This window comes from Malaclemys terrapin, chromosome 10 (assembly GCF_027887155.1).
Source record: "Malaclemys terrapin pileata isolate rMalTer1 chromosome 10, rMalTer1.hap1, whole genome shotgun sequence".
Taxonomy (NCBI): Eukaryota; Metazoa; Chordata; order Testudines; family Emydidae; genus Malaclemys; species Malaclemys terrapin.
Window position 1 is genome coordinate 37,535,101 of NC_071514.1, and position 18,869 is coordinate 37,553,969.

Below are 18,869 nucleotides of genomic sequence, written 5' to 3' on the forward strand. Positions count from 1 at the left end.
TTTACTTCAGTTAATCCAAGGGGTCCTGGGATATTGGACCAGGGTGAACAGAATTGTGGGGAGAGTATAGCACCACATTCAGTTAATTTCTCTTCCCAACGTTGCCAGTAATACTATGCCAAGCATATATGCACTGGCTAGCAGCAGGGGATAAGCTGTATACTTTGCAGGGATTTTATCCCATGTTTATTCCATGGCCCCCACTGCACAAGCTCATGAAGCACATTTCCCAAATCCCCTCTCTATGCATGGCAGATCTGGAGCTGTAAATCAGTCATTATTTGCCTTAACACAGAAATCAAAGGTGATTTTGCAGCTTCCACAGATACTCTCTGTAAGATGCGCATGGACATTAATAATCCCTCAGAGAGGGACTGGACATGGAAGTGGATAATGAGACTATCCAGATTTAGGATTGTTAATGTGACCAGAGTTTTTGGAAGGAATATAATACATCCTGCTTCACAGCTTAATCCAGTCCTCAACTACGAGGAGTTAGGCGAGACCTTCCCGGGGGGGTAGACCATCCCACATCTGCCAACAGAGAAAGGTGCACAAAACCCTGCTGAAACACGTGGTGCTGGCCACTGCTGGAGACAGGACGCTGGACGAGATGGACCGAGGGTGTGATCCAGTCTAGTAATCCCTATGTTCCTAACCACCCTCGGGGCATACACACACATACACCGCTATCGAAAGCTTTCCTCCCGGTCAGCCTTTCGGGGCCTGTTTCTCCACTGCCTTGCAGCTGGTGTCATCACTTCCTCCTGGGAGGAGCTTCCGCGCAGCCTGTCTGGGGAACTCTCTGCTGCTTTGTACTGTTGCAAGCGATGACACAAGGTGCTCAGCCGTGGAGAATCACACTCTCAGAAGGCAACAGCTTCAGGCTCTCCACAACACCGGACCCAGAGAAGCTCCCCTTCATGCGCCACCCTACAGTGCACCCTGCACCAGCACACACGGCCCAGCATCGAACCAAGGCAGCTCAGCAGCATACAGTAACTATTGGCTGGGTGCATCTGCTCCACCATCCCTCAGAGCAAGCAGCTGGGCTGAGCTATAAATGCACTGGGCACCCTGGCTGCACTGTGACGGATGGGCACTAGGGAGGGGGGGAAAAGGGGTGCTCTGAACTCTAGGTAAAATCCTAGTGAAGATGGCAGTTTGCACACAAGTTACCAAGTCGAGTTAGAAGACTGGGTTGCCCTATAGGCTAACAACCGTCTATGGCAGGAAAACAGTCTTTATCTCAACCTGCTAAGTAGTGTTAACTGCCTAGATTTTGCCTCGAGTTAAGAACACCCCTTTTTCTTCATGAAGACAAGGCATTAGCATCCATGCACCCTCTCTAAAATCTATCCAGTGCAGAGGGCAGACGGGAGAAACTGAAAGCAAGTGAGAGAGAAGAGAAATGGGTAGAGAGAGAAGGAGCACATGGGAGCACCCTGTGCTTTAATGATGGGGCATGTGTCCCTTTGCTAGGAGAACAGCACCGCTAATCTCCAGACAATGCCAGGGTAATGCTCTCCATCTATTCCAGCTGCACTGCACCCCCAGCCCGCCTCCAGCTGAAAGCTTCTTCCTATGCCCTCCAGGCCTCTGCTGGGGGAGAGAAAGCTGGGCCCATTCTGGGAATTCTCAAGGGCTTTATTAAGACAAATTGCAGAAAATTATATCGAAAGCACCTCAGTAGAACTGAACCAATCACAACAATTCAGTTCCCCCCCAGCCCCAGCCCAGCCTCATTAGAGTCTAATGAGGAGGGAGATTGCTGTGGTGGAAGCACCACTACATGCACAAAGAGGGATGCAGGAACATTTGAGTCCAAGTGGCTTATGCTTCATTCTGTCCTAACCCAGCTGCCGCTTATTGTTAACCCTTTCTATACCAGCATGGCCACCTGCAGGAAGCCAGGGCAGGGGACCTGTATTATAAAGTTGTTCATGGGGGCTGGGCTGGACGCACTGGTTCATCATCATAAGGCTGTTCAACCCCATTTCTTATTGGGAGGCAGTGTAGTCTAGCAGACAGGGCACTAGCGCAGGACTCGGAAGGTCTGCGTTGAATTCCTGCCTTTGCCACTCCTCCGCTGTGTGATCACGGGCAAGTTACTTCACCTTCCCATGGGGATTTGAAAGGTGTCACTAATTTTAGGGAAGGGCTAATCCTGTAGTTTAATTTGTATCTGTTCTCTGAAGTTATGTCATTTTTCACCTTTCATTTATTTATTGTATTACCTGCAATGGCTCATGGCTAGGGCGCTATATTAACAAACTCCAGACTTGAGCACTTCACTTTTCCCTGTGCCCGTTTCCCCACTCACCTTTCATCTGTCTTGTCTAGATGGCAGGGGCTCTCTCTTACTAGGTGTATGTACAGCACCTAGCACAATCTGGGTTGGGCCTCTCGGTGCTCCCAGAATAGAAAATCCTCCTCCTCGGGTTGCTCACAGGAGCATAGCTGAGCATTCTGGTTTGTTACTGCGGGGCTATACGTGAGGGCTGGGCTTACCACACTGGTCTGTTACTGCGGGGCTGTACATGAGGGTTGGGCTTATCACACTGGTCTGTTACTGCAGCTTGCTCAGAGCCAGGCTCTTCCCTGCCCACTCTCCATGATTTTGCATCATTTTATGACCAGAGGATACTCTAAAAGGCACACAAATATAAGCACTGGCTTGGACTTTGCAGACAGAGAAGATGGGTTAAAATGGAGGCCTTTCTGGTCTGATTCTACCCCTTCAAAAAGCAAAGCAGAGAGGGAATTCCTGCATTGCTCGCAGAAGATTTCACCCATCTACACACGTCCTGCTCCCCTCTATGGTCCCCTGCAAGTCCTGGATGGTGCAGCCACAGGCCAACACATCACAGAGCAGCAGGCACACACGCCAAACCTTGCCACCATCTGTCACTGAAGTGGAAGGAATCAAACTCCTGCCTGGATGAGGCGAGGGATGTGACATGACACAAGGCAACCAAGAAGCAAATGGCCCTCAGATGGGGAACGACAGGGAGACCTGTTTGCCAAGGAAAGAGAACGAATATGGGTCTTACCTTGGGAGAGCCCCAAGAGACCCTGGGTGGGGCTACAGGAGGCTGCAGCCTTTGGCCTTTTCCTGGTGGTTGGCTCCTTTCAGCAAGGCTCTTCTTGGCACAGCAGGGTCCTCTATAAGTGCTGAGGTCCCGAGGACAAGGGGCTGCTCCTTTGGCTCTCCAGATGTCGAGGACAGCTCATGGCCCTCAGGTGCAGCAGGCTGAAGTGAGAAAGGAAACACAAAATTTAGCAGCACAATCTGAGCAACATGGACTAATGATCATTGGGACTTCCTTGTCACTCATGTTAGACAAATGTGATCATCTCCCCAGCTCAGTTAAGGCAGAGGGAGGTCAAAACCACACACACACACACACACACCGCTCCAGCAGGACTGCTTCCCTAGGCAAACTGGCAGGCATCTCAGCTCCTCCCCGCCTATAAGCTGCCATAGACCGATATATAGCATTTAGCTGTCCCTAGTAGTATTGGTGCCCTGGGTGATCACCCCTTTCCTGGCACGGGACAGCCAGCACCCTTTGTAGATGCACTACAAACACACATTCACATACCAATGCTTGTACACACACAGAAGTCCGCCCAACACCCACATACAAACTGGCCTGTTAAGTTAGGATACCAGTTTTTGTGTACTTCACCTCCCAGTATACAAAATCTGCCTGCGAAGGGGCAGGGCTGTGAGGCGATTCAAGATGGAAGCTCCTACGGGATGAGACAGTCACTTAACCTGAGCTAGATTCTCCGTAGACGTTGTTTAGTGGCTGAGGGGGGGAAAGCCTCCAAAACAGTCAGCCAATCAAAGCAGAGCATATATCTCCAAGTGGCTCAGCAGTACAACACCCCCAGGAAGTTGGCAAGTTGGCACCCAGGGCAACTGTCCTGCTCACCCGCCCCTAAAACTGTCTCTGGGAGCAGCCAGGATGGATTTGTGAGGGACACTAATGTTGTAACCCATTAACACTGACAGCCGTGCTCTGGGGAAGGCAGCCTGGGGTACCTCTTCAGGTTTAATGGTCCAGTCATTTAAAACAAACACAGTCCAGCTCCTGGCTAGGGAGATTAACTACCTCCTTCTTCAGAGATACTATTGACAGGGTCTGACAGGCAGGGAAGATAAGGACATTGCACAATGGCTGTTTGATGGCCTATCTGCAATAAACTGGAGGTCACAGCCCGGTTCCTTGTGGGCTGGTAGTTGCATCACAGAAACTGCAGTGTAGCCAGGAGCTCCTTCCACAACTGTTCCATCCATGTCATGGTTTACAGAGAATGTGGCTGGTGACATTAGGCAGCCCAAGTTTTGTTTAGTTGGTCTGGCAGCTGCAGAGCCAGAGAGGAACACTGGTACCCTCAAGAAGGAATCCTCAGTGTTGACCCCTTTCGTTGTATTTGTTTTTCTTAAAGCCCCAGATCCAGGAATCATGTGACTACAAGAAACTCATCTTTTATTTAAAAATACAAGTTTCTAGCCCTCACGGTGGAGCAGAAAAGCCTGAGAACATGAACCAAGTGCACCCTAAAGGCTCAGAAACCAGAAAGCAAGAGAAAAAGAACCAAGATTTTTTTTCATGATTTTTAAGCCAATCTTATAATTTTGGAGGGGTTCAATTATGATTTTTGAATGCTTGAAGCTAGCAATACTGAATCCTCTTTAGATTCGTTACAACCGAGTCCCATCTCCTCCCCCACCAGGGACTCCAAAAAAATCATCACAAACAGAGCCCTTGCCAGCTGCACCAAAAAAGAGGCCAAGACCAAGGGCTTGTCTAGGCAGCGGGATAATGCACTTTACTGGGTGTGAGTGGTGGGAGAGGGTTAGTTCTTAAGCGCACTAATGTGTTGCGCAGGAATTGGTCAGTGTAGACCCTGCTCGTGTGCATTAAAGGTTCTCTAGTGTGTTTTAACATAGTACTGTTTGAAACAGCACTAAATTAAAGCACACCAGCAGGGTCTACACAGACCAATTAATGTGCAAAATATTAGTGCGCTAATCACACCTGGTAGAGCACACTACCCCATCGTGTGGAAAGCCCGAAGTGGACATGAATACTAAACAGCTCCCTCACCTCCCGACAAAGTCAGGGCAAGATGGTTTAAGGAACATTAAACTGCCCCTGCCTTGGTGATATAGTTAGAAGATTATCATGCTGTCAGCCCAGTGCCTTTCATCATCACAAACAGCATTCACTTCATTTAAAAAAAATTGTCAAAGCAGGCAGCATTAAATAGATATAAAGATTAGCAGTCTAGGCGCTAAAGAGCCGTGACTAAGACAGTGCGTTAGCCAGGAGCTGGCTAACCCCAACAAGCAGCAAGGAGATGAAAACGGATGTCTTTAGCTCAGTTACCAAGGGGTCAGTGTGGGGGCCTTGCTCATTTATAACACCAGGCGCCGGAGATCTTGCATTCCACCAATAAAGCTCAGCACTGGAAGTTCAACAAATAACAGGACCCAATGTAACAACATTCAGATGGCCTTGGACCTCAAGTGACCTGATTTGCAAATGAAGAACGTGGTTTAATAGAGACAAAATGTAAAATTATTATGGCTACAAAGCAAAACAGAGGGATCATGCTTAAAAGAAGAGTCAGAGGGTTATTGCCTGCCTGGGAAGGGGAAAGTCCACCCAATAATAAGCCCTAATTTCTTTGAAGCCATCTGAATTGGCTGCAGAGGCAGTCAGGGCTGGGAAGATATTGAGAAGGGAAAAGATCTCAGTTCCAAAGTAATATAGTCATCATAGGGGGTTGCTTGCTTGTGGACCTTTAGCTAACACACCAAGGACTGAGGGCCAGGAGATCCAGAAGATATCAGCCTGCAACCATAGGGTTACCATACATCCGGTTTTTCCCGGACATGTCCGGCTTTTCGGCAATCAAACCCCCATCCGGGGGCAATTGCCAAAAAGCGGAACATGTCCGGGAAAAATACCGGCCAGGCACTTCCTCTCCCGCGGCTTCTCTGCTCCTCCCCTGACTCAGACTTTGGCTCTGTTTAAGAGCCAAGCTGCCCGAGCCAGCGCTACGGGCTTCGGGCAGCCCCTGTGCCTCCGGACCCTGCGCCACCGGAGCAGAGCAGCTGGAGCCCGGGAAGGAAGTGCCCAGCCGGGGGTGCAGGGTCCGGAGGCATAGGGGCTGCCCGAAGCCTGAGTGCTACCGGCTTCATGGTTTGCCGGGCAGCCTCCAGACCCTGCGCCCCCGGCTGGGCGCTTCCCCTCCCAGGCTCCAGCTGCGCTGGAGAAGCGCCAGCCGGGGCCGCAGGGTCTGGGGGCTGCCCGGCAAACCGTGAAGCCGGTAGCACTCAGGCAGCCCTTTTCGCGTGGCTGGGAGGGAGGAGGGGGAGTTAGGGCGAGGACTTTGGGGAATGGGCGGGGAATGGGCGCAGTTGGGGCGGGGCCGGGGGTGGGAAAGGGGTGGGGCCAGGGCCCCGTGGAGTGTCCTCTTTTTTTATTTTTTAAATATGGTAACCCTATGCAACCATATGTCTTGTAAGAGTAAGGAGAGGTAGAGCCAATCTGCTGCAGGTTCCTAAGTAGGGGCAAACGCAAGCAGCCAGCCATCTCCATCCCTCTATTCAGGAAGATGCAAAACTCACATGAGAGGTGTTGTCTAGGGTAAAGCTTTTCCAGTTATGTGCTGCCTCCAGCTGCAGTGTTTGTCCGCTGCCCCTTGGTTAAGCCAAGTCACCAAACTGGTCTGGCTGGAAGCTGATGAAGCTCCCATCCAGTGAGGGGCTTTGCAGAGGTGCATCGTGTGCGTGTATATGTCTCTCACACACACACACGGAAATGAGAGCAGAGGACTTTGGGGACCTGCAGCCCAGCTATGTAGAACAGACCCTCTCTCTGCCAATGACAGGAATTCTGCCTAGAGCAGTGGTTCCCAAACTTTAACAGCCCATGAACCCCTTTCACTAAATTGTGAAATCTCGTGAACCCCCTCCTAAAAATGAATATTTTCAGGGATTTAAGTTTAAATTTCCTCAGTGTGATGGATGCCCCAACTGCCGGGCCCCAGAATCTATGAACCTCTGAAAAATATTTTTAATTGAAACTTTTTTTAACAAACATAGAAAAACCAGAAACCAAAAAATGTTTCTGTAAAATGTTTTTTTGGCTTTTGTTTTAAAAAAAATGGTTTTTAATAAAAATAAATTCATTTTTGGTTTTCAAAAATCAGAAAATGTTTCATGAAAACAGTTTTTGAAAATGGACCATTTTTCCGTTTCAGTTTTTTGTAAAATTTTCTTGGGGAATTTTGAAAAATGTGAAAAAAATTCAAAACTTTCTGTGAAAAATGCTTGGTATTTTTCACCCACCTCTAGTTTCGGGTGAGGTTGTGGCTGGTGGTAACAAGGAGGGCCGTGGTTCTGGCTTTGGATGAAATTTGGCAAATTCCTGGGGCTCGGGCTGGGGTTCGGGCTGCCGGCTCCCCCACTGACGGGGGCAGGGCTCGGGCTGCCAGCCCCTACTGCCCTGGCCCCGCTCTCCCTGGGGCTCAGGCTGCCAGCCCCACGCGGAGCGCTGTGGTTCGAGCTGCCAGCTCCCCCGGTGACCGCCAGGACTCAGGCTGCCAGCCCCAATTGCCCGGCCCCGCTCTCCCTGGGACTCAGGCTGCCAGTCCCGCACAGAGCGCTGGGGTTCGGGCTGCCGGCTCCCCCGCTGACGGGGGCTGGGCTTGGGCTGCCGGCCCCTACTGCCCGGCCCCGCTCTCCCTGGGGCTTGGGCTGCCAGTCCCGCATGGAGCACTGGGGTTCGGGCTGCCGACTCCCCTGCTGATGGGGGCAGGGCTCAGGCTGCCAGCCCCAAGTACCCAGCCCCGCTCTCCCTGGGGCTCAGGATGTCTGCCCTGCAGCTGGGTCCCACCTGCTGTCTCCAATGCCCAGGGTCCTCTGTCCACCATTAGTGAAATTTTTCTGGCGAACCCCCTGTAACGTTCTGCGAACCCCAGTTTGAGAACCACTGGGCCTAGAGGAACAAACCAGTCTTCTGTTGCCTACTCAAGACTAAACTTCCTGGGGAGTCTTAAAAAAGAGCTACTAAAGAACACCACAGATCTCACAATCTCCCTCCTGGTGTAAAAGGAGATGCAGGCTGGGAAGGCTGCCCCTTGTATTCAAGAGGGGGGACCAACTGACCCTCCAGTCCTGAAGAGTTAGTTACTCCTTTTGGGGGATAGCCACAGCTTCTCACAGAAAAGGCAGCTCGACTGTTTTCTAGCCCACAGTGAAATATGCAAACTCCTCCTTTAGTCACTTTCACCCTAGCACATACCACCTCAAAACGGTTTAGCTGCAAATTCATGTAATAGATCTATTTAGGCAGCAAGCACCCTGAGGCTGGGACCATCTCTTTTCTTGGGTTTTGAATGGCTTTGAGCAGTCGGTGTTTAACAAATTAACAATAAATAGCTTGCCCTTAGAAAAATACAATCTCCCCCTCAGACATAGGGCAGTTACGATAAAGGGCACTGCTTAGACCTTGCCACATGAATGGTGTTTAGCTGTGGTCACATTTTAATGGGAAGGATATGATCCTAGAATGGAGTCAGTCAAGTGTATCATAGTTTAACATCCCCACCAGGTTGCATGCTATTGGGGCATGGGGGGAGTGGAGAAAAGAAGAGATTGATCCAAGCATGTGTAAGTGAAGTCTATTTATGTAGGTATTTTGTAGCAGGTGTGCACAACCTCTTGCAATTTATGTCCCGGGTCTGGTATGCAAGCTCAAATTGCCAATTACGTTCAGCCTTTAGGTTTCACAACATATTCACAAGGTTCAGTGCAGAGACTTGCAAATATTTGCAAAGGATTCTCCCAAATCTCTAGACCTGTGATCCAGTCGCTGCAATTACATTTGCTGATCATGGTCCTTGCACAGAGCGGCAAATGAAGAGCAAAGAATAAGAATCCATTCCACGCAAGAACATGGACATGCAGCCAGGAGGATTATGTTCCAAGAAGAAGAGAATCCAGCTGACTTGAGTGAGGGCTGAGTAGTTAACTCTTGAATTACTGAGGCGCAAGGTGCTCTGGTTCGGTTTCTAAGGTGTTTTAATGCCTGGCTGTTCATTTCACTAGATAATAGAGAGGCACTTCCTCAATGCAGGCAGGGCAAAGGTGGAACAGAAGATCCAGTTTAGGGTATTAATCTCTGCATGTAATCAGCACCTGTGTTTAACCAGTTATTGGCTTCTGTAGTCTCTCTCCGCCTCCTCAACCCCACCCAAAGATGCAATCTTTCCTTTGTCACCTTACAACTGGTTGCTATAAAAATAATTATGATGTCACAGAGAGAAGAGAATGATGATTTCAAGTAGGGAACAGATCTTGATTTTATCAAATACTTTTAAAAACCAAAGAACCAGGGGAGCCTGGAATGTAGTGAGGCTGTAGACAGAGAATCTCTCTTTGTATCTGTTGTTGTACAATAGGGGTAGGCAACTTATGGCACGTGTGCCGATTTTCAGTGGCACTCACACTGCCCGGGTCCTGGCCACTGGTCCGCGGGGCTCTACATTTTAATTTAATTTTAAATGAAGCTTCTTAAACATTTTAAAAACTTATTTCCTTTACACACAACAATAGTTTAGTTATATATTATAGACTTATAGCAAGAGACCTTCTAAAAACTTTAAAATGTCTGACTGGCACGTGAAACCTTAAATTAGAGTGAATAAATGAAGACTCAGCACACCACTTCTGAAAGGTTGCCGACCCCTGCTGTAGAACATGTCCTTGCAATATGGGCTTTATTTAGACTGTAAACTATTCAGGGCAAAAACAACAAGGAGTCTGGTGGCACCTAAAGGTGCCACCAGACTCCTTGTTGTTTTTGTAGATACAGACTAACACGGCTACCCCCTGATACTATTCAGGGCAAGAAATTTGGGCCATATTCAGAGGTGATCCTAAGCGCTTGTCTACACTGGCACTTTACAGCGCTGCAACTTTCTCGCTCAGGGGTGTGAAAAAACACCCCCTGAGCGCTGCACGTTTCAGCGCTGTAATGTGGCAGTGTAGACCGCGCACCGGCGCTGGGAGCTATTCCCCTCTTGGGTTAGTATTTTTATAGTGCTGGGAGAGCTCTCTCCCAGCGCTGGTGCCGCGACTACACAGCCACGCTAAAGCGCTGCCATGGCAGCGCTTTAACGTTGCTAGTGAAGCCGTACCCTGAGTCTCATAACCACTTACCAACACAAAACCTACATCCCATCTGCTACACACACCAGTTCTGCATTTGGCCTCTGGACCTGACAGCCTAAGGTGGCATCATGGACTGAGAGGCTGGAAGAGAAGATGGAAAGGAAAAGCAGCTCAGGAAATGTGCACTGTGTAAGCTTATGGGGGCGGGGGCACAAGATTTCCCAGCTCATCTGGTCCATGGCACATAAATTACACCCAATTTAATTCCCTTAGCCTCTCTTCTAAGCATAACTCCCTATCTCCGTCCCTGCCTGTACCTAGCCTGCTGTTAAAGCTAATTAATGATTGCTTCCATTGTTTTTACAAGCACCAATTGCAGTAAACCCTGGGTGTGCATGCACTCCAATAAAAGCCATACAGGAGTCGGTGAGCCAGCGTCAACTCTACACACATCAACTCAACTCCAAAATTAAGCTGTTAAATAGAACAAATGGCCCTGGAAGAGCTAGTTCTCCACCAGGCAGAAGTTGCAGTACTCTGAGCCAAGTCACTGTCCTCTGCGGGGGAATGAGGGGCTCGTGTGGGCAGGGTTCACGTTATTACAACCACGCTGCAGAGAATCATTAGCTGAAGCAGAGCAAAGCTGTCTGGATGGCTCACGCCTAGATGATCATGAGCCTCTGGGATTAATTCTTCATTGCCATACAGCCCCTTTGGGAGCATCAAGGGGTCACAATGCCGCTAGACACCCCCTTCCCAGAGGAATTCCCCTAATGCAGGGAGCCGCTGGGCCTACCCCACTATCCCACAAGAGCTCCCAGGACAGGAGCATTCCAGGACTGGCAGGGTGGCATGACAGGGGTTGTTGGCTGTTCCTATAGGAGCCAGGGCCACCTGGGTACAAATTAAGGCTACCCTCACCTATGCTGTGGATTGACTGCCAGTGGTCACTACCTCCCAGCAGCTGGTGTAGCCTAAGGCACAGTTCCTCATAAGAGCGACTGTCCGCCTGGTCAGAGACTGAACTATGCAGACTAAAAGCCCCTCTCGCCCTGAGTGTGTGTGAGGGGGAGGGGAAGCCTGCACTGCCGCTGCCCACAATGTGCCAGGTAAAGGACAAAGGAGCCCAGCCTCCAGCTGGAAGCTAGGTCACTATAAACAACAGATCCCTCTGGCTGAGCAGAAAGGCCCAGCTTGTTTGGTCATATGATCTTTAAGCCAAAGCAGCTGCCACCCCAGGGAGAGATTTAAAGCATAATTGCCTCCAGCAAAAACAAAATTAGCCACCTCTCCTGCTGGATGCATTGTCCAGACCCCGCCAGACTCTTTGCAGTACATTTCGGCAGGCAGCAGCGAGCTCAGCCTGAATTCATTCCCCCAGCTGGCAGGCCACAATATTTATTTAACACCTGACTCGGGCTCTCTAGGAGCAATTAACAGCATCCTGCAGTATCTTGGGCCCCCTGCCCATGACAACTGCTGCTGCCTTTTCACCTCCCTAATTATTTCTGCCTGACTCCCACATAAAGAGCTGCGGTGACTCCAATGCTCACCCACCCCGGAGAAGCCTCCCCGTCCACTGGGGATTCCGCCTTAGGCAACAAAATAGCCAGACAGCAAATACCCAGCATGCAGAGCAGGCAGCGACCTTCAGAACACAACAGCAAACCCTCTGTTGCTGGTTTCCTCAACAGCTAATCCCCATGCACGCAGAAAGCCAGCCGTTCCGCTCTCTGAAGCCACCGTCCAAGTCATAGATGCTGAAAGATTGAGGGCTAATCTCCCAGAAAGCCACACGTTCAGCCCCTCCTGGGGGCTGCATGAGATTGAGGACTCAGCTCCCTGAAATCTACCCTCGTCGCTCTCTGACATGGCTGTGCTAATGCTGGGACCTAGGGTTAATCCGTCTGAAAACTATACCAGCCCCTGACACTGCCGCCCCAGGGTATGGGATTCCAAATGCTGGTCTCCCAACCGCAGCTATGCCAACACTGCAACAGGTTCCTTTATGCTTTCTCTCGTCTCTCACTGTCTCATGTTAGTTTCTAGATAGCCTTCTTCCTCTTCCCATCTCTAAAGGCTCCGGGGATTCTGATTATTGCAATCCATTCTCAGGATCAGGCAAACCTCTGATCACTTCTTTCTCCCTTGAGCATCGCCTTTGGACAACAGGGGTTTGCTCGATTTGGTCTGTCTTTGCAACAGTTGTGAGGCTGGGGTTGTATTAATGGATCTGATCAGCCTGGCCGAGGCCCCCAACCCTCCTCCAGAGGCAATAAAACAAGAAGCTCTCAGCTCCTCTGACACAGGAATTAGGCCATTTATATTAATTTTGCAAGCTGCTGCCTCTCGCCCTCTCCTTTCCTTCGCCTGTCTGCTGCCATGGAGGTTTGCAGAGTGGATTGGGTGGTTTTTCCCCTTTCTAAAACCTTCCCTGCTCTTCCCCCTCACGTGGGGAAGGCAAATCTAACATCCCCACCCAGCACTCCCTAATCAAGCCAAGTCCTGCAGGACAGTGCAGAGCTAAAGAAATCCACCAAGCAGAACCACTGAAATACAGCCACCTCAATGGGGGAGCGGAAGGAGGGGAAATCGGGGACAGGGACCCAAGTCCTGCTCTTATGGAAATAATCATATGGTCCTTGATGTTTCCACAGCACTAATATGAAGTCGCTTTCTAAAGACACTCTGACCCTATGATATTCCCTTCACCTACCGCAGAAGGATGAAAATCTGTGTCAGTTCTTCTGGCATTTGAGCCTGTGGCCGCAGGGAGTTTATGGTATTTTAACCTGATGTTTGGAGCACTAGACAAGCACCTTGCCTATTGTGGCCTCTGTCCTTATGGGTGAGATTTAAGTCAGAGGAAGCCTGGCATTGTGGCTAAGGCACAAGACTCAATCTTAAGAGACCTGGGTTCAACCATACACAACCTGCGTGACCTGGGCAAGTCCCTTAATCTCTGTAAAATGGAGATAGCAATGCTTCCTTTGTCTATTTCAGTTATAAGCTCTTTGGGGGCAGAGAGAGAGAGGGTGTGTGAGTGTGTGTGTGAGAGAGAGAACACAGATATATGGACAGCGCCCAGCACAACAGGGCCCCAATCTTGTCTACTAAAGAATAAGGCCAGAAATTCTAACAGCTGTCATTTTCAGTCTACCTTCCAGTGAATGTCACACACACATACCAAATTCTGCTTGCTCCCATTCAGTGGGACTTTTGCAGGCCTTCCTGCAAACATTAAGAGGAGAAAAGGTTAGCCAAAGTGACTGTGTCACTAAACACAAGGACATTCAAGTCTACGCTTGGGCAGATACCAGAGTTTCTAGGCTTTGACAGAGCTGACAAGCTGAGGCATGATGATGAAATACCCCATAAAAATAACCAGGTCGGATAAAGGACTTATTGTAGATACTTCTCCAACACTAGAAAATAAAGGCTTAAAATTCCACCTCAGGACCATAGAAAGCCGGCTGAGTAGGAAGAATATCAGAATAGTGGGATTAGTGAAAAGTGATAAAATTGCAAATCCTGCTTCCTCTGTTGAGGCCTGGCTTTCCAAAGCATTCAGCCAGGATGCTGATGACCCTGTCTGGACAAAAAGAGGGCCCAAGCTCCCCAGAAAAGCAAGCGATCCAAGCAGGGAGGTAGAACCTTCAGACATCAAGACTCCAATTAGAGCTGAGCGAGCAATTCACCACGAGACATTTATCTGACTAACTTCACCTCTTCGTCCCCCCCCCCCTCCTCATCCCATTTAATGACAGCATCATGAGCAGTGTATAGGCCATGGGGGCACCTCCCCACCATCTGTCTTTAGCATGAAGAAACCATGTCTGTGCCTGCTGTGGGTCAGCTGCCTGACTCCACCAGCCTCTGGCAACACTCTGTCCATCGCTAGCCTGTACGCACACCAATCCGTGAGCCCTCCAAGATTTCCCTGTAGAGTCCAGCCTCTGCTCCACTGAACATGGACACAATTACCCGGCCTGCTGTTCCCAAAGGAACAGTACACACTAGCTTGCAAGATTCAGCTCGGCGCCATGACTTTGCTCAACATCACCACACTTCATTCTATTTATAGTGAAAACAAGGATCTACGTACTAACAAAGAACAGAGATTCAAGTAACAGTGAGTGAGAGAATTGGTAACAAATGATTACTAGTGAAAGAAAACCATAACATTTTCTAGACACTAAACTTAACTAACAGGTTAACCTTGTGTCTGAAGAAGCTCATCTTGCCCAGAGTTTTCTCTAGCATTTTCAATCAAACCTGGGTCAAGACAGACCCCTTTTTCATGGAGCAAACTTGAAGTAAACAAGACAGCCTCAGTGAAGAGGCCAGGGTATCTTCTTAGTCAAATATACCACAGCAAACCCTGGTGTGCACTTCAAGAGAGGGTTCCCCACACACCCCTACTGCTTCATTTTTCCTGTTCTTTTCTCTCGCTGACGTTTTCACAATCCTTCATTAGCATTCTGTTCAGACCAGTGAGAGGAGACCATTGAGAACTCGACAATACTGAATTGACATGTAAACAGCCAGCTAGATAAACATTTCTCATCTGACAGAAAACCTGTTTTTCACCTTTGCTAGTCATCAGTCCCTAGACACAGACCTTAGGAACCCAATTTTCAGTTTGCACTCATCACTCCGTACACATCATCCATGCATGTGTTTTACAATGATATGCACGAACGGTGTGACACCAGCTTTTATCTGAGACCTCACATGACACTCTTTGGTGGACTAGAATGTACATACCAGACTCCGGAGATCCCTGTGACCCCTATGCAGCCCCCTCTGTGCCCCTTGCCAGTTGGCAGTAAGAGGTTTATAGTCTTCTTCCCTGCTCATGCTCTGACTCCATCACCCCCTTTTTTTGAATCACTTAAACAGCTTCCCCTCTTTCACAGCCTCTGTCTGTAGGTTTTGTGCTGCTGCGCATCACTAGAATATCTGAGCACCTTTCCTGTAAAATGGCCTTATCGCCATTTACATCAATGCAAAAGGAGTGCAAAATGCTGTTGTTGGGGATGTTGTGAAGGCCAAAACTATAACAGGGTTAAAAAAAGAATTAGATCAGTTCATGGAGGATAGGTCCATCAATGCTATTAGCCAAGACAGTCAGGGATGCAACCCTAAGCTCTGGGTGTCCTTAAGCCTCTGTCTGCCAGAAGCTGGGAGTGGATGACAGGGGATGGATCACTCGATGTTCTTCTGTTCTGTTCATTTCCTCTGAAGCACCTGGCATTGGCCACTGTTGGGAGAGAGGATACTGGGCTAAATGGACCATTGGTCTGACCCACTATGGCCGTTCTTATGTTCTTAAAACAGATTGGCAACAGTGAAGCCCCAAATAGATTTAATGGAGTCTCTAGCGCTTCCCCCTTAAAAATCAAACTCCAGCTTCTTGTTCTCACCTTTCAGACCATTCACAACTCTGCCCATCCCTTCTCATCCTCTTCAGTCTCATCCCACCACAGCCTCAGGCCAGCCTCCTCTGTCCATTTGTCAACTCCCCTCTCAAACAATTCCGTGTTTTCCTCCATGCCTGGATCACCGTCCCATGATGGCTCAGTCAAGCAATTACCCTCTCCTTTTCCAAACCCCTCCGGATCCAGCTCTGCTGAGACTCCTATAAGAAACCAGCCCATTAACTCTGACTGGGTTGAGGGGCAACTGGCAGAAAGATGGCACTTCCTTTATTTATAACACCTTCTATAAAAAGCAAACGTATGTCTGATTGTAAAACTGCATATATTTAACTATTCCTACACTTCCCTTTCACAAGTCATCTGTCTTCTTTCGGGGGCAGGAGGTTACACCCTTTCCAGTAGTACAGCTGGGTGGGAAATGGTTTTCACATCCCATGAAAATTTGAGATTTTGGAAATTTTTCTCATCCCAAATCAGGGCAAGAAGTCAAAATTTTGAAAATTTTCCACAAACCAAAATCCAAAAGAAATTTCTGTTCAGGTCATTCAAAGTGTTTTGTTGTGATTTTGACCATTTTTAAAAGAAAATTTTGTACTGTAATTAGCTTACATTTTTAAACACACACAAAAAATCAGTTCAAACGAAAAAACCCAATATTTTTCACTTTAAAAGTGTTGACACGGGATCTTTCAACGATTTCTAACCCTTCCCTCCCCCACCCCCCAAAAAATGTCTCAAGTCAAGAGATTTGTCAAAACTGACCCATTCCTGTGAAATGTTTCAGTTTCAACAAAAAAAAGTTTCATTAAAAAATTCCTGAGCAGTGCTGTCGAGCGGCTGTGCTCCTAGAAACATTGTTCCTCCAGAAGTTGCTGTAACTCCACACCAGTGGCTGTCAACCTTTCCAGACTACTGTACCCCTTTCAGGAGTCTGTTTTGTCTTGTGTACCCATAAGTTTCACCTCATTTAAAAATGATTTGCTTACCAAATTAGACATAAAAATACAAAAAAGTGTCTCAGTACTGAAAAATTGCTTACTTTTTAATTTTTACCATATAATTATAAAATAAATCAATTGGAATATTCATATTGTACTTACATTTCAGTGTATGGTATATAGAACTGTCTAAACAAGTCATTGTCTGTATGAAATTTTTGTTTATACTGACTTTGCTAGTGCTTTTTATGTAGTCTGTTGTAAAACTAGGCAAATATCTAGATGAGTTGATGTACCCCCTGGAAGACCTCTGCATACCCCCAGAGGTACATGTACCCCTGGCTGAGAACCACTGCTCCACACCACCCCAGCACAGGGCTTGGTCTAAAAGCCACACTCCGGCTGATTGCATCTGAGGAATCCACCAGCTCTTTGAGGTAAATGAGAAAGCAAGTTTCTCTCCCTCCCCATATTTAAAGGGCCTGGTTCTTCATTACCCCATCACTTTGTGGAGTCATTTCCACTGGTGCAAAGAGTTTGTAAAATGGTTCTATGTCAGGTGGATGCACCATTTGATGCTTATTTTGCATTGATGTAAAGAGCTGCAAGGCAAAGGAGAATCGGCACTGGAGCTGGTCAGAAAACTAGAGGGAGCAAGAAGTGGGGGAGGGGCTTCTGCAGAAAATTTCAATGAAAACAGAACAAAATAAATATCACAATTAAATTTTCACCAGAAGATTTTTGACATTTCGTTTGAAAGCTGAAAGTTTTGGGACAAAAACTATTTTTTATTATTATTTTTTCAGCCTGTCTGTGGCAGGGTGCCACCCCAGAGCACCCCCTTATGGCACAGCCACTCAGCTCCCCATTTTGGGGTTTAGAAATAAGCCACTCACACCCAGAGCCTAAACAATATTCCCCTTCCCCTGGAATGTTGGGCTGTGCTCATTAAGTCATACCAACTGTGGCCTCCAACCAGCTCCTCCCCAGCTAGCCTCTTTTTACCTTAGTCCTCGTCTCCCTGGGTTGGGAGAGCAAAGTAGGCAACAGCTGTGTCTCCGGGCAGGAGCTCTCCTTGGGAGCACCTGCTCTCTAGGAGCACTCCCATCCAATTGAGCTTGGGAAGCCTTTTCAGGCCCAGATGGTCGTTAATCAATTAACTGCCCAGGTAGCTAGTTGGCAGCTATTTGCTTACAGGTGGGCCGAGATGGGTTTGTTCTCAAAGAAGTGTCTCAGGGTAGACTGGGCCCTGGCTCCCCTTCAAGTGGCCAGTCACCCCATGGCACAGTCCTTGTGGGAACTAAAAAACATAACCAACCAGGTAGAAGTGTTTAAATTTTCCAATCAAATCTTTCCACAGATTGAGACTTAAGAGCTAAAGCAAAACCCATCATGCAAAGCTCTGGCACACCTCTGGAGAGACCGGGCCAAGGGCTGAGATACTGTTCCTTCCAGAGCCTCTCACTGTTTCTTGCATCAGCCAGAGAAAGTCTGCTACCGAGCCTGCTTCCTCCCCAGCCTGGACTCCCTTACATGAGGACAGCCTGAAATGTATTTGTGGAATAATTTAGGGTAGACGGAACATCCTACTGGGTCATTAAATCCATTCCCTCCTTGGATCACAGCAGCTGAAATTTCATTGTGCCTAAAGCATCCCTGATGGATAATTGTCAAGTCTAGCCTTCAATATATCCCGTGATGTTGACTCCTTGGCAGCTTGTGCCACTGTTTAATAGTACTGATAGTTATGCACAGTAGTTTCTCTTTGTAAAGAGCTGCTGACTTCCCACTGGAAACAAATATCCGGGAAACCATTCTCTCTGGCATTATCCTTCTATTATTCAGCCCCTTCCCTCTTCATTAGGTACATTTGATATGAAAACAAGATCATGGTTTCATTCAAAGGGATCTCAAAATACTACATAAAAAGCGTGTGGCATTTAGTGTTTATAAAGCACGCTGTTAAATGACTTGTTCGGTCACAGACAATTGCTATCTTACAGCCAGGTGATTAGGCTGTGAATACCCTGGGGGACTGATCCTGAGAAGTGCTGAGTGCCTCTTGAGGATGAGGGGAGCCCTCAGCTCTCATGGACAGCACTGGGAGTTGAACATGCTCAGCATTATTCAGCACCTTGCAGAATCAGGCCCCAGGTCGAGAGGGCGAAGGGACGTTTCAACACATCGCTGTTATGTACTTACATCTCCCTCCACCCCAGGTATATCTCAGGTCTGTGAACTGCAGGTTTTCATCCGCCCTGCCTGGAATACCTGCTTTGACACAGTGGGATT

General features: G+C 48.3%; 1 protein-coding gene across 1 annotated transcript in view; it reads right to left on the reverse strand.

The window, feature by feature from the left end:
• The window catches only part of LINGO1 (leucine rich repeat and Ig domain containing 1), a 462,045-nt gene that overhangs the window by 409,755 nt on the left and 33,421 nt on the right, over positions 1-18,869 (reverse strand). Inside the window, exon 2 of the mRNA XM_054042809.1 lies at positions 3,054-3,253. The gene's annotated coding sequence lies outside the window, so the exon portion shown is untranslated. The remainder of the gene's footprint in view (positions 1-3,053; positions 3,254-18,869) is intronic.